This window comes from Bos indicus, chromosome 12 (assembly GCF_029378745.1).
Source record: "Bos indicus isolate NIAB-ARS_2022 breed Sahiwal x Tharparkar chromosome 12, NIAB-ARS_B.indTharparkar_mat_pri_1.0, whole genome shotgun sequence".
NCBI classification, from domain to species: domain Eukaryota; kingdom Metazoa; phylum Chordata; class Mammalia; order Artiodactyla; family Bovidae; genus Bos; species Bos indicus.
The window spans coordinates 73,268,666-73,285,192 of NC_091771.1; the positions used below are offsets into that span (position 1 = coordinate 73,268,666).

The 16,527-nt window shown below is 39.7% G+C and overlaps 1 protein-coding gene across 1 annotated transcript in view; it reads right to left on the bottom strand.

Moving 5' to 3' along the window:
• The window catches only part of LOC109566912 (ATP-binding cassette sub-family C member 4-like), a 727,713-nt gene that overhangs the window by 43,838 nt on the left and 667,348 nt on the right, over nt 1-16,527 (bottom strand). The gene's annotated exons all lie outside the window — the stretch shown is intronic.

Below are 16,527 nucleotides of genomic sequence, written 5' to 3' on the forward strand. Positions count from 1 at the left end.
GTCAGTACATCCCCAACCTCGGACGAGAGCCAGACCCAGTACAGGGTGAGATGAATAAGGGGAATGGAAAGTCTGCAGCCTCCCCCGTCCTGGGCCTCTCCCTGCACCTGCGCCAGGAGCCTCTGTGTGGGTCATGGAGCACCCGGTGCTGCACCGCCCTTGTGCCCACAGGACCCAGCAGACAAGGAGCCTTTGAACAGCCTTGACTTCCATTCCAGGAACCAACTGCCTGCTGGACACCTATCCTGGTGTTTGGAGGTCACTGTGGCTGTGACAGTCATAATCACCCTTTTAGAATCGGACAGTGGCCTTAGTGGCTATTCTCTTGAATGATTTCATGTGGGTTTGGGGTCTGGTGTCATATCACTGGTCATCCATTTCCTTCCATCTTCTCTAAGAGCACACTGACCGTGAGTACCAGGGTCAGGCTCCTGCATGTCAGGGAACAGGTGGGCTGCAGGCTGCCAGGAAGGGAGGACCCCTTATGGTCTCATTCCCACTGTGGACAAGGCTGTGACCTGCTGTTGTCAGGGTCAGATAGTGAGCCTGTGACTTCTGTCCTGGATGAGTGATAGATAACTTGTGCTTTATCAGCAGGAAATACTGACTTCACTTTGTTACCTGTGTATCTCCTAGAGAAGACCTGTTAGTAAAACCTGGATGTTTAGGGGAAGTGAACATCATTTATCTTATAGGAGGCTACAGAGATTTTATAAAATGATGGGAAAAAAGAATCAAGGGCAAATCTCCAAATTATTTTCAAGTCCTCGCTCCTTAGCCAGCATCTTAATGCCTGTGTGGGTGTCGGTTCAGCCACTACTGACAGGCACACAGGCACTGCAGGTGTGTGTCGGGGCCGGGCTGGGGTACAGACAGGCAAAGACACAGAACCTCTTCTTCCGCTTAGTGTCACTGGTTCTACCAACAAGGAAGGAACAGGCTTCTTCCTGTGAGACACTGGGGCTCAGAGGGGGTGGGAAGCCCTGGGCTGGGGAAGGACAGCCTAGGCTGGGGGCCAGCTGACCATCCACTCAGCCCTGGGGCTACTTCCTGACTGGGACATCTGACCAGGAACCCTAACTGTTAGAGGCCCTCAGCTGTAATATTCCTTAAAAGATAAAACCTTATTTGAACCAGGACTTGATCTAACATTTCCTCTTGAATCTAACTCAGGCAAAGAGCCTAAAGTGATTTTCTGGTGCTTCTGACTGTCCAAGGGCATGTCTGTTGTACTACTTCAGCATCCACACTATTCTGCCTCTTTATTCTATTGAGTGACCCTCGATTTTTATTTATTTTAGCTTCCTTTAACTTTATACATTAAAGACAGCAACACGAACACAGACTAAGCTCCTTGTCCAGATAAGAAGGACTGGGAGCTCTGTTCAGACTTTTCTGAACCCCCAGCAGGTGTCCAACCAGACCCCAGAAAATCAGTCCATCTGGACACATGGTGCTCACAGGGATGATGCAGGTGATTTCCGGGGCCAGTGTACTGATGCAGAGAACCCAGTTTCAGAGAGTGCAGAACACTCACCAGAACCACACTTTCATTCCCAGAGCAAACATTGTGACATCAACACTATTCATCACAGACAAAGCTTCTGAGGAGGAAGTAGACGTGCCTGTTCACACAGGAAGAGTCCTGGAATGAACTAGTCAGCGTGGCCTCCCTCACCTGCTTCCCTCATCAGGAGATCAAAGTGCAGCTGACTCTCTCCAGCAGGGATGGAGGGTGGGGTTGACTTTAGAAACCAAGTATCATCTCAGCCTTGAACCCCAGGGAAGCCAAACACCCCATCACCTACCTCACCTCATACCCAAAAGTTACAGTGAGCCAGAGGGAATGCTGACCTGTGAAAAACCATCCTGCTTATTTAAAATCCCACTAGGGCTAAGCAGGAAGCCAGGATGAGTTAAACAGAGGATCTGCAAAGAAAATTAACTAGTACAGGGAAGAGAGAATGTGAAGGCTCTGGTCTTGTCTTGCCCAATGTAACATCCTCTTTTCCCAGAAGCACTGAGCTCACTGTCCTGAAGCAGATTAGGTCACAGCCATGGCATCAGTCCACAGTCACAGACACGTGTAATCTTACTATTTACATGACTGACGGCTGTGTTTTCCACAACCTTGGGAATACTTGGGGACACACCCCACAAGGACTGCTGATCTTCCCTGGCAGGGGAACTGCATGCAAGGACCCAGGGCTGACTTTCTTGTTGCAGGTCATCATTCAGGCTTCCTGAGACCTGCTAGTTGTTACTATGTTCCTAATTGCCTAATGTTCAAGCCTCTATGCCTTTGGAAATGGCCAGCAAGTACTTTATAAGCACTCACTCAAGAAATCCTCATAAGGACCCCGAGACTGAAGGACTAAGAGCACTCACTGTTCAGTGGTGAGCTGGGTGTCAGACACAACTCTGTCTTATTCCCAAGGCTGTGTTTTTAGTTACAGCTGCACTGTCTCAGAAGGAGAAGGGTTAAGGATGTCCATGTGTGACTAAATGCATTTTTCTCCAGACTTTGCTATTTATGTTCAGAAAACTTCAAAATCTTACTCAACTAATATCCAACAGTCTTAGACATGACTGCACATCTTACTAAATACCTTCAGTTGAACAAAGTCCCTGGGAATCTGGCATGAGAACCCCTTAAAATAGCAGACTTGAGGAGTCATGGTCTGGATATATGTGACACACGTGCTAACCCTTCCCTAGTGATGACCACGGCAGACATTGCCAGTTGATCACAGAACCTTTTCAGACAGAATTTGGATATGGCTTCATCATTCAGGCACTGCCAAATGGATAGAGTTGGCTAGAGAAAGGCAGCCAAGCATCATTTAGTTTTATGTACCTCTCCATGACTTATCATTGCTGTGCTTACTTTTGTAAAAATGTGCAAAAAAAAAAAAAATTATAATCAGCTGTAGATGTGTCATTCAGATGACAAAAATTAACCTGTTTTCAGAGGCAGCTAGGCACTTCAATCTGAAAATAAACCTCAAGATGCCAGTAGTCCTTCAGAGCACAAGGATAAAGCAAGCTTATGCAACTGAAGAAAGCAATAGGGTGTCTTTCTTTTTGCTGGTGCCTTAGCAGTGACTTTTTTACTATCAGTTACTATTTAGAGAAAACAGTGGCAGTATTTATGACACAGACCCATCACCTAAAGAGAAAATTTAAATAGCTCTAATCAACTGGCCACCATATTTGGTTATCTGGGGTGTGGAGGAAAGAGTACTTGGGTTGGGTTGAATTTATTGTCTAACATTGTGGCAGCCTGTTAGGCTGCAACAAACGCCAATATTCACAGGGATAGGGCCAAAATTCTCAGACTCTCCAGATCAAACACTGAGAAAATCCTGTACTGGTTCTTGAAAAAGGCTCAGGAGGTACCCTTCCTTCCATTTCCATATGAAAGGAAGTGCCCATTCTCCAGGCATAAATCTCAGTCACATGTTCCTTCTGGGACAATCCCTCTTTGAATGTACCAGAGACCTGCTTTGCAACAAGACTGTTGAATGACTCAGTTTCATGGGTGGCCTCAGATCATAAAACTGGATGGAGCTCATCATTTCCTCTTCTGCCTCCCCAGGTCCTACCAAGTCACATGAGCAGGACGTCACACACACCTGGACTCAACTGCTCCCCATCCATCTAAACACTTCATAAGACCAGATCTCATGGGAGGTCAGCTGGTTCTCTTGAACAGTGAAATTTTTATAGCTTTTATAAAAATGACACTATCCTTTATGCAAATACTTAGGATAAATGTCTCTCAATAGTTTATTATTAAAAAAATATGCAAACGGTATAACCCAAAACTCCTTTATCTTGATGAATTTAGAGATTTTCCCCATTTAGTAAACACAAAAAACCATGGGATCAATATGCTTGTCTTTTTGGCTTGTTTTCCACAAAGTTAAGTTAGTGTGAATTTGCAATAACTATTTATCTTTGGAATTTCTGATACAAACATCTTTCCTTGCTTTTTGGCTACTATCCTTTTATACATTTTTGAAAAGATATGTAGCAATTCTACTTTCCTTATGATTTTTTGTTTTAATATTGATGAAATATGTTTATGAATTAATAGTGAGATAATCTCTGAATTATTTCATCCTCTATGATTACCTGCATAATGGAATAATTAATCATAAAATGTGTTCCCCATTATTCTAAAATGCACTGGGATGACCCAGAGGGATGGTATGGGGAGGGAGGAGGGAGGGGGGTTCAGGATGGGGAACATGTGTACACCCATGGCAGATGCATGGCAAACCATGCATCCGTGATGTATGGCAAAACCAATACAATATTGTAAAGTAAAAAAAAAATAATAATAATAATAAAAAATAAATAAATAAATAAGAAAAAATAAAATAAAACTTGAATGGAAAAATAGACTATATGCATACTAAATGGATCTCTTTCCTGTGTCCTCCTAAGGGGATTATTTTCAGCCATCTATTTAAATGAACAACTTTGGGAAAGGGAGACCAGAAACTGTGGCATCACCCCAAATACTGGCGATGATAAAGAGCAAATCCAAAAAATAACAGGGCTTATCTTTGCAAAGCATTTAACAACTGAAGTTTATTTGCCATCTTTGGAGTATATGAGAGAAAGTATTTTTCAGATATATCACCTCTAACATGGAAGTGTATTTCCTGATGCCTCTTTTTCTTTGCATGAGCTTTTTCTTTCTTTGTAATTTCCAGTAACTTCAGGGAGAAAAAAATCTCATAGTTTCCTTCTACATTAGGTTCTAATATGATGAAACATTTTATTTTTTTGAAAAGTGTTTATGGAGTTCCTGCTTTGTGTTAGGAAGCATGTCATGAACTAAACAAAAACAGTCTCAATCCTCGTGGTACTCATATTCATACTTACTGTGTTAAAATGAAAAGCTTGCAGCTGACCTGCCACCAGATCCATTTGCCTAAGGTCCACATGACTCTCGGGAGCCATAATATTTAATTACCTAATGTTAACTTAGTGAAAAATTCTGGAAGACAGTATGCAGAATTTCAGGGGTCTGGTTAATTATGTCATGAACAGAATTCAGCCTTCACTGCCATCCCAACCTGAGAGCCCTGGCACTCACTTGTACATTCCAGGCGTTTGATATCTCCATACGTCCATAAGAAATATATCCGAAGGAGGAAGAAAATGATGCTAAGGGGAATCACGGGTATTGCAATCCAAGGAATCACACCTACCATCACACCTGCGACACCAGTCATCAATATAAACATCTGAAATAGAGAAGATAGGTACAGAGGCCTCCTTATCAAGGATTCTTTTCAAAGATAAACTTGATTGTTTTGCTGAGATTCAACTCCTTTATTCAAAAGATTTGTTGGAAAGGCAGGAAATGCTTTACCATCCAAAGAAATACAATTATAGGTGGTCATTACAATATTTATTGCATGTGTCAAACACTCTGATAAGAACTTTCTGGGTATTAGCTCTTATGATACACTCAGTAAACTGATGAGGCGGGTATTACTATTTTTAACAGATAAGAATATTTGAGTAAGACTTGAATCCAAAACTATCCAAAGTAAGTAAGTGTTAGTAGAGGGATGAGTGAGCAGGCATCACAGGTGAGGAATCCAGAAGCGTCAGCTATGCATGTGGAGAGAAAGATGTAGTTAATTACACATCCAGTGTCCAGAAAACTAGGACAAAATTAAATGTTGAACATTGGAAACAGAAATTCTTCTTTCTTTCTCAGTTTTCTAACCATAGTCAACATTTACTAAGTGCTGACTGTGTACAAGCTGTACATTCAGTATTTCACATGTATTAACGTCTCACAACCAGCCCTATCTAGTAATAGTACTATTTCATTTTACAGATGGAAACACTGAAGCACAGGGATAGAAAAAGCAACTTGACGGAGACAACAAAGCATAACTCACAGAGCTGGGGAGCCCAATTTTATGACACATTTAAGCCTGCTCTCAACATATAATATCCAATCCACAGTGAGGGTGGCTATAGTATGACCAACAAGTAGAAGTAAAACTCTTAGAAAAAGTCCAAGAAGTTTTTTTGTTTTGTTTTAGCTTAAATACTCTGGTCCCTTTTTGCTCAAAATTTGTTTTTGAAACTTTATGACACATTTAAGCTTGCTCTCAACATACAACCAACTTTCTATCATTATGCTAAGTATTTAAAATGTTTATTTCAAAGGCTAATGATTATAACAACAACAGACAACAACAGGTACTTACTATATGCAAGGCACGGTGCTAAGAGGTCTATGAACATTCATTTAATAATCACATCATCCCCTGAGGTAATTTTATCTTGGAAAATGATCTTGGCCTAAAAAGATAGCAGGTAGAATAGAACCAGGCTTTCCCAGTGGCTCAGTGGTAAAGAATATACTTGCAGTGTAGGAGACACAGGAGACACGAGTTCAATCCCTGTGTTGGGTAGATTCCTGGAGAAGGGCATGTCAACCCACTCCAGTATTCTTGCCTAGAGAATCCCAGAGGAGCCTAGAGGGCTATAGTCCACAAAGTTACAAAGAGTCAGACATGACTGAAGTGACTTAGCTCACATGCACACAGTACAGAAAATCAAGGCATTGTTTGATACTAATTTAAGTTTCATCTTTATCAGGAAAAGTATGATATTATGGTATAAAGCTTTAGGTGGTAGAAATGTAATAAAAATTAGTGTCTGTCTGCTATGGAAGTGGGGTGGGGTGGTAGAGATGTGCAGATTCACACAGCCTGGGCCAAGGCCTCTGAAGTTTACAATCTCAGATGGATACAAATCCATGATGATCTGTACAAGGCACGGAGTGCTGGAGCAACAGGCAGAATACATGAATACTTTTTAGAGGAGTCTAAGAGACTGATGACTGAATTTCACAGGCTGGTTTAACAAACAAAATGAGTGGCGTGAATAATTTGCAGGTAATAATCACAGTTGATAAAAATTTTGAGCAAAAAGGAGCCAGAGTTTTGAGCAAAAAAAAAAAGCCTTTCTCTAAGAGTTTTATTTCTACCTGTCGGTCATACTATAGCCACCCTCACTGTGGATTGGATATTATATTATAAAAACACATATATACATACCATGTATGGGTTTACATTTGTATGTATCTATGTATATAAATTTCTGAATCTTTTGTTGTCAGCTGTCTCAAACTATTTAAGTTGGTAGAAGACACACATAGTAGACAGGAAAAAGCCAACATCTGAAGAAGGAAACAAAAGATTCTGGTATGAAATAAACATCCCTTCCCCGAAGCCAACCTCATTTCTTCCTTCCATATTCCCAGGAATTCCAAGGAGCCTAATCCAAGCTACACACACAATTCCCACCCTATGACTGGATTTCAGGCCAATCTGATGACTCACCTCACCATGGCCAGTGTTTCTGTACTTCTGTCACACTACGACAGAGACCATGACGTGTGCACACCAAGAAGAATGTTGACCTAGAAGCAAGTGACTCAAGTCCTGATGCCCCAAGATACAGGGGAATCATGTTGATATGTTTGTAACCTATTAGGTTATATGTTTGTAACCTATTACCAGTTGGGAAATTTCACCCAAAGTCAATGAAGCCACATGAACAAATACAAAAAATTATTGGATGAAATCTTTCACTTGAGAGTACATGGTGATTTTTCACAGTTCAGGATAATTCTTTAGTTTGCAGAGAATGACAACAGTCTGGTTAGAATATCAGATCACTAAGGCAGAGGGCCCACCACCACCACCTATGGAAGGAAGTCTAATGAGCACCTCTCTTCCTCAAGAAAGATGCTGTCCTGTGAGCAGCTATTTCTGAGAAACCACACTGGTCTCTAAATGAACTGTTCGTGAAGTATATATAAAAACAGTAAAGAAAAGAAAAAGAAAATATTGCTTGTTTAAAAACCTGATCAATCAAAAAAATTGAAAAATAAGACAGTTTATTGTTAGAGGCCACAACAGCAAGTTTTTGCATAAGACAAGAAATTCCACACTTATCTCGATCTCACAAAGAAATGATGGTTACCTCCACTCTCCCAAATACCAATAATGGACAACATTTTAAGAGGCTTGCCATGTACGCCACCTCACAAGCATTTCACAGGCATTATTTAATCTCATTCTCACATCAATATGAATAGGAGAGATTATCCTCTCTATTTACAAAGCAGGAAACAGATGCTCAGAGAAGTTTATTGACTTGTCCAAAGAAGGTGCTTTTGACCCCAAACCTCTTCTTTTAATTCCTGCTTGGTACTGTATCACATAGAGAAGCAAAATTTATATTTAAAAAGCTAACATCTAGAGAATTCCTGGGTGTCCAGTGGTTAGGACTCAGCACTTTTTCTGCCATGGACCTGGATTCAATCCCTGTTCAGAGAACTAAGATCCCATAAACCATGACATATGGCCCCCTCAAAATTAACATATAAATATACTCTCTTGTTATATATTTTCCCTTCTGTCTGCATATTCTAATTTTATTGGGTTTCCTGGGATCAGATCTGGTCTCTCCCAAGTGAGGATCCAGTCCTAGATTCCCAGTTAATCAGGGAATAACAGCCTACTCAGCTCATAGAGCACTGATAGCTCTTAAAGTGAAAATGAAAGTTGCTCAGTTAAGTCCGACTCTTTGCAACCCCATGAACTATAGAGTTCATGGAATTCTCATGGGCAGAATACTGGAGTGGGTAATCATTCCCTTCTCCAGGGGATCTTCTCAATCCAGAGATCAAACCCAGGTCTCCTGCATTGCAGGTGGATTCTTTACCAGTTGAGCCACCAGGAAAGCCTGAAAGCTCTTAAAAGTGCTCACTAATAGAACATACTAACATATGTTAATTTAAGAATCATTCTTTAAATAAAAAAAAGAAAATTTCATAAGAAAGATGAGTTCTAAGCCCCAAAAGCAAGATGACTTGGAAAAAAATAAAATTTAATAAATACATAAACCCTAAGGACAGAAAATGAGGCTCAAGAGCTTAAATGTTTAACATCTGTATGGTGTTTAACATCTGTATGGTGTTTAGCATCAAGATGGTGGTAAAAACATTAAAATTTCACCAGGAAGTCTTGACTGCAGAATTAACACTGTATTGCAGTACTGCAGATTTTAACATACTCCTTTCACAAGCACAGTTTGAAATATAAGAACCTATTTACCTCCTGTGCATTTAATTTACAAATTGCTTACAGTCCTGTAGAAATTCCTAGGTATCTACTACATGTTACTTTAAACTTCATACTAAGGGATTCTGTTCTTGATAGTCTCTGTGAAGCTTGTGCCAAAGAACATGTTATCATTAAACAAGAGTAAAAATTTGCTTTTCTTATTTTATGCAAATAAATATTCCATCCATACTTTTGGTTCACTCCATCCAACCAATCCATCCTAAAGGAGATCAGTCCTGGGTGTTCATTGGAGGGACTGATGCTGAAGTTGAAACTTCAATACTTTGGCCACCTGATGCAGAGAGCTGACTAATTTGAGAGATCCTGATACTGGGAAAGATTGAGGGCAGGAGGAGAAGGGGACAACAGAGTACGAGATAGTTGGATGGCATCACAGACACAATGGACATGGATTTGGGTGGACTGTGGGAGTTGGTAATGAACAGGGAAGCATGGCATGCTGCGGTTCATGGTGTCACAAAGAGTTGGATACGACTGAGTGACTGAATTGAACTGAACTGAATTATTATGTGAATTATCTCTTGCTTGTTCTTATATTAGGCAAAATGTGAGTGCTCAGTCACTCAGTCCAGTCATGTCTGGCTTTTTGCGACCTCATGGACTGTAGCCTGCCAGGCTCCTCTGTCCATGGGGATTCTCCAGGCAAGAATACTGGAGTGGATTGCCATGCCCTACTCCAGGGGATCTTCCCAACCCAGGGATCGAACCCAGATCTCCCACATTGCAAGTGGATTTTTTATAGTCTGAGCCACCAGCCCAGGCAAAATGTGAAATATATACTTAATCATAAAGCCATTAATCAGTAAGCAGTAGTTTTATTATATGTTTACAGTATTAAAAAATAAAATCAGGATAATTAAGATTGCTAACATCTCAAAAGAATTTCTGAACTTTTAATTCTGTATCAGACTCTTAAGAATTCTGTTTCAAGCTATGGTAAGTACAAATCATCCAGATAGCATTAAACTATTACTGATTTTGCAAAATATATAATTTAAGTGTAATAAACAAAGTAAGATTCACTTCTTGGCAAGAAAACAAGGCAAGATTTCCTTGTTATTTAGAGAGGAAAAAAATGATGACTAGTTTTTGATCTGTAAGCTGTTTGCTGATGTGGGTGTAGGACAAATTCTTCTACCTATTTACTCTGGAAACATGAAATTAAAAATAATCTCTCAATGAAATGGCAATCACTGTGCTACTACCCAGAGAAGGTGATAGCACCCCACTCTAGTACTCTTGCCTGGAAAATCCCAGGGACGGAGGAGCCTGGTAGGCTGCAGTCCTTGGGGTTGCTAAGAGTCGAACACTACTGAGTGACTTCACTTTCACTTTTCACTTTCATGCATTGGAGAAGGAAATGGCAACCCACTCCAGTGTTCTTGCCTGGAGAATCCCAGGGATGGGGGAGCCTGGTGGGCTGGCGTCTCTGGGGTCGAACAGAGTCGGACACAACTGAAGTGACTTAGCAGCAGCAGCAGGAGCAGCAGCAGCAGCAGCAGCAGTGCTACTACCTAACACAAGACTTTTGTGGAGTCGGTAAAATCTTGATTAGACTACATGAAAAGATTAAGAAAGAAAATGTACTTCATATTAAACAATACTCACTACCCTTCCATTACAGGAGAAATAGAAACAAAGGGAAAACATGGAAGGCTTTTAAATGTAAGCTCCTAAGCTTAATACCTTGGTTGGTAAAGTAATGCCTCTGCTTTTTAATATGCTGTCTAGGTTGGTCATAGCTTTTCTCCCAAGGAGCAAGCGTCTTCTAATTTCCTGGCTGCAGTTACCATCTGCAGTGATTTTAGAGGCCCCCAAAATAAAGTCTGACTCTGTTCCCACTGTTTCCCCATATATTTCCCATGAAGTGATGGGACCAGATGCCATGATCTTAGTTTTCTGAATGTTGAGCCTTAAGCCAACTTTTTCACTCTCCTATTTCACTTTCATCAAGAAGCTTTTTAGTTCTTCTTCACTTTCTGCCATAAGGGTGGTGTCATCTGCGTATCTGAGGTTATTGATATTTCTCCTGGCAATCTTAATTCCAGCTTGTGCTTCATCCAGCCTGGAATTTTGCATGATGTACTCTGCATAATAGTTAAATAAACAGGGTGACAATATACAGCCTTGATGTATTCCTTAACGGTTTGGAACCAGTTTGTTGTTCCATGTCCAGTTCTAACCATTGCTTTTTGACCTGCACACAGATTTCTCAGGAGGCAGGTCAGGTGGTCTGGCATTCCCATCTCTTGAAGAATTTTCTACAGTTTGTTGTGATCCACACAGTCATAGGCTTTGGCATAGTCAATAAAGTAAAAGTAGATGTTTTTCTGGAACTCTCTTGCTTTTTTGATGATCCAGCAGATGTTGGCAATTTGATCTCTGGTTCCTCTGCCTTTTCTAAAACCAGCTTGAACATCTGGGATTTCATGGTTCATGTATTGTTGAAGACTTGCTTGGACAATTTTGAGCAATACTTTGCTAGCATGTGAGTTGAGTGAAATTGTGTGGTAGTTTGAACATTGTTTGGCATTGCCTTTCTTTGGGATTGGAATGAAAACTGACCTTTCCATTCCTGTGGCCACTGCTGAGTTTCCCAAATTTGCTGGCATTTTTAGTGTAGAACTTTCACAGCATCACCTTTAAGGATTTGAAATAGCTCACTGGAATTCCATCACCTCCACTAGCTTTGTTTGTAGTGATGCTTTCTAAGGCCCACTTGACTTCACATTCCAGGATGTCTGGCTCTTGGTGAGTGATCACACCATGGTGGTTATCTGGGTCATGAAGATCTTTTCTGTATAGTTCTTCTGTGAATTCTTGCCACCTCTTCTTAATATCTTCTGCTTCTGCTAGGTCTGTAATATTTCTGTCCTTTATTGTGCTCATCTTTACATGAAAATTTCCCTTGGTATCTCTAATTTTCTTGAAGAGATCTCTAGTCTTTCCCATTCTATTGTTTTCCTCTATTTCTTTGCATTGTTCACTAAGGAAGGCTTTCTTGTCTCTCCTTGCTATTTTTTGGAAGTCTGTATTCAACTTGGTATATGTCTCATTTTCTCCTTTGCCTTTATCTTCTCTTTTTTTCTCAGCTACTTGTAAGCCCTCCTCAGACAACCATTTTCCCATTTTGCATTTCATTTTCTTGGAGATGGTCTTGATCACCGCCTCTTGTACAATGTCATGAACCTCCATTCACAGTTCTTCAGGGACTCTGTCTATCAGATCTAATCCCTTGAATCTATTTGTCGCTTCTACTGTATAATCATAAGGGATTTGATTTAGGTCATATCTGAATGGTCTAGTGGTTTTCCATACTTTCTCTGTCTAGTCAAAGCTATGATTTTTCTAGTATTCATGTAGGGTTGTAAGAGTTGGACAATAAGAAAGCTGAGTGCTGAAGAATTGATGCTTTTGAACTGTGGTGTTGGAGAAGACTCTTGAAAGTCCCTTGGTCTGCAAGGAGATCAAACCAATCAGTCCTAAATGAAATCAATCCTGAATATTCATTGGAAGGACTGATGCTGAAGCTGAAACTCCAGTACTTTGGCCACCTGATGTGAAGAACCAACTCATTGGAAAAGACCCTGATGCTGGGTAGGATTGAAGGTGGGAGGAGAAGGGGACAACAGAGGATGAGATGGTTGAATGGCATCACTGACGCAATGGATATGCATTTGAGTAGGCTCCAGGAGTTGGTGATTGACACAGAAGCCTGGTGTGCTGCAGTCCATGGGGTCTCAAAGAGTCGGTCATGACTGAGTGACTGAACTGAACTGAAACTTAATGCCAGCCTCGGGTTATTACTGATTCTGCATGTAAGCAGATATGGTACTGTGCATATCTCAGGAGGTTCAGAGATCAGCTCTGGATCCAAGATCCCTCCTTTATCACCTCTGTTTGCTCTGACCTCACCCAACTCAGTTAACTATGTTAAGTCAGAACACTACAGAACACTGGGGTATCATATGTCTATGATGGGATTTATACAAACATAGGAACCCTAAGACTCAGTTCAATTCAGTTCAGTTCAGTCACTCAGTCGTGTCCGATTCTTTGCAACCCCATGAATTGCAGCACGCCAGGCCATCACCAACTCCCGGAGTTCACTCAAACTCATGTCCATTGAGTTGGTGATGCCACCCAGCCATCTCATTCTCTGTCGTCCCCTTCTCCTCCTGCCTCCAATCCCTCCCAGCATCAGAGTCTTTTCCAATGAGTCAACTCTTCACATGAGGTGGCCAAAGTATTGGAGTTTCAGCTTCAGCATCAGTCCTTCCAAAGAACACCCAGGACTGATATCCTTTAGAATGGACTGGTTGGATCTCCTTGCAGTCCAAGGGACTCTCAAGAATCTTCTCCAACACCACAGTTCAAAAGCATCAATTCTTTGGCACTCAGCATTCCTCACAGTCCAACTTTCACATCCATACATGACCACTGGAAAAACCATAGCCTTGACTAGATGGACCTTGGTTGGCAAAGTAATATCTCTGCTTTTGAATATGCTATCTAGGATGGTCATAACTTTCCTTCCAAGGAGTAAGCATCTTTTAATTTCATGGCTGCAGTCACCATCTGCAGTGATTTTGGAGCCTAGAAAAATAAAGTCTGACACTGTTTCCACATCTATTTGCCATGAAGTGATGGAACTAGATGCCATTATCTTAGTTTCCTGAATGTTGACTAAGCTTCTGTAAACCCACCCTTTCCTTGGGATACACTAATCATACTCTTCATCCCTCATTTGGCTGCCTTGTATCTTTTCACAACCATACCAGCCCTGGGATCTGAGTATCCTTCAATTTGCTCCCATGAGAGTCACAGCTAACTCCACTGAAAAATGAATGGTGGTGCCTGGTTTATAATTTGTTAACCAACTCAACAGAAAGCATTAGGGAAACATGGTACACTTCTTCCTTCATGTTCAGCATAACTCATTGATCAATAGTTTTCTTTCTACCTTTTGTCAGGGTTCAAGCTCATTACAAAATTCAAAACTGGAGTCTATCTATTTGCTACTTTAAAAAGGCACACCTGAAAAATAATAGCATTTAAATGTGGAGATAAAACATTGAAAAAGGTTCCCCATAAAAACACTAAGCAAAAGAAAGCTGTAGTACTATCTACACCACTGTGAACATGAAGTAAGGTAGGATTCTTAGAAATAAAGGGAAATATTTAATGAGAATAGAGGGTCAATTTATCCAGAAGATCATTTTAAAAACTACATTTATATAAAATTTTAATAACATAGTGCCAAAATATAAAAATGAAAATCTGACAGAAGTCAGGAGAAATAGTCTATTCAATACTTCAATACTCACAGTGTGATATTTAAACTGATAAAACAAGAAGATAAAATAAAGAGGGATATAGAATGTATTAAAAACATGATTAGTAAAAGTGACTGAATTAAATACACAATACTGCAGTCAATAACTACATAAAACATTATCTTCAATTACATATGTGCTATACTAGGGGAAGAATCAATAAACTTCAAGGGACATAAACTGTATACAACATATTCTAACTTACATACATTTAACTAGAAATCAGTAACAAAAAGGTAACTAGAAAATCAATAAATGTTTGAGGCTAAATAACACACCTGAAAATATTGCCTTATTAAAAATTACAATAAAATTAGAAAGCATTTGACATAAAAGGAAATGAAAATCCACTAACATTCAAATCTGAAGCTTCAAACTAAAATTATGCTTGGCAGTAAACTTACGGTTTAAGCACTTTTTAAAAGGCTACAGAGAATATATGGGAAATCTCTGTATTTTCCTCTTAATTTTGTTGAGTTAAAGTCAAGAGTTTTAAGATACATTTTCTAATTAAAAAAAAAAAAAAAAACAAAAAAAAAACCAGAATATAACACCCGGCATATTAAACTAAAGTATGTATAAGAATGGAAATAGGAGAAAAGCAAACATGAATGAAACAGAAGATGAACTTCTAAGCAGAAAAACCAACAAAACAAGTTCTAAATCCACAGGGCCAGCTGTTACAAAGGATAGGTGAAACTTCTGGCTAGGAGTTGATGCTGTTCTCCACAGGCAGAATATCTTTTTCTCAAAGGAAGCTTTAGCTTTTAAGGCCTTTCAGCTGATTGAATTGTGCCTACCAGACTATCTAGGATAATTCTCCTTACTTAAAATCAACTGATTATAGACTTTAATCAAATCTACAAAATACCTACAGAACAACACCTAGATCACCTTTTGATTGAGTAACTGGGGAATGCAGTCTGGCCAAGCTGACAAATAAAATTGACCTTTACAAAATATAAACCTTTCCTATGTCTTTTTAAGAGGCCTGCATAATTCTGATACCAAAAGCTGATAAAAACATTTTAACAAAAGCAAATTACATACCAATATCCTTCAAGAACAACAGATACAAAAATTCTTGACAGAATATTAATGAATTACACACAATGATACATAAAAAAATAAAAAGATGCTATACCATGACCAAGCAGAGTTTGCTCCAGGAATGTAAGATTAATCTTCAAATACCAATCACTTAATTCACATTAAAAGAGTAAAGGTGAATAATCATATGATTATCTGAAGATATGTAGAAAAAAATATTTGTCAAAATTTAACATCTATTCTTGATTTTTTTTTAAAGTAAAATTCTTGGCAATTAAGGAATTAATAGAAACATGTTCAATCTGATAACAGATATCTGCTGCTGCTGCTGCTGCTACGTCGCTTCAGTCGTGTCCGACTCTGTGCGACCCTAGAGACGCCCGCCCACCAGGCTCTGCCGTCCCTGGGATTCTCCAAGAAAGAACATTGGAGTGGGTTGCCATTTCCTTCTCCAATGCATGAAAGTGAAAAATGAAAGTGAAGTCACTCAGTCGTGTCCAACTCTTATCGACCCCAAGGACTACAGCCTACCAGGCTCCTCCGTCCATGGGATTTTCCAGGCAAGAGTACTGGAGTTGGGTGCCATTGCCTTCTCTGAACAGATATCTACCTGAAAAAAATGGCAGTTAACATTATTCATAATGAAAAAATGTTGAAAATTTTTTGTCCTAAGAGTACAAGAATGTCTTAGCACTTCTATTCCACAGTGTACTGGAAGTTCTAGCCACAAAAAATAAATATTTGAAATGAAGAAGTAAAACTGTCATTATTTACATTTGACATGATTATTTATGAAAAAAATCCTACAGAATTTAAAAAAACACCAGCACCAACTCCAGAATGCAGAGTGAATTCACAAATAAATCAACTGTATTTCTATAAACTAGCAACAAGCAGTTGAAATGGTATTTAAAAAAATCCAATACTATAATGAAAAAACATCA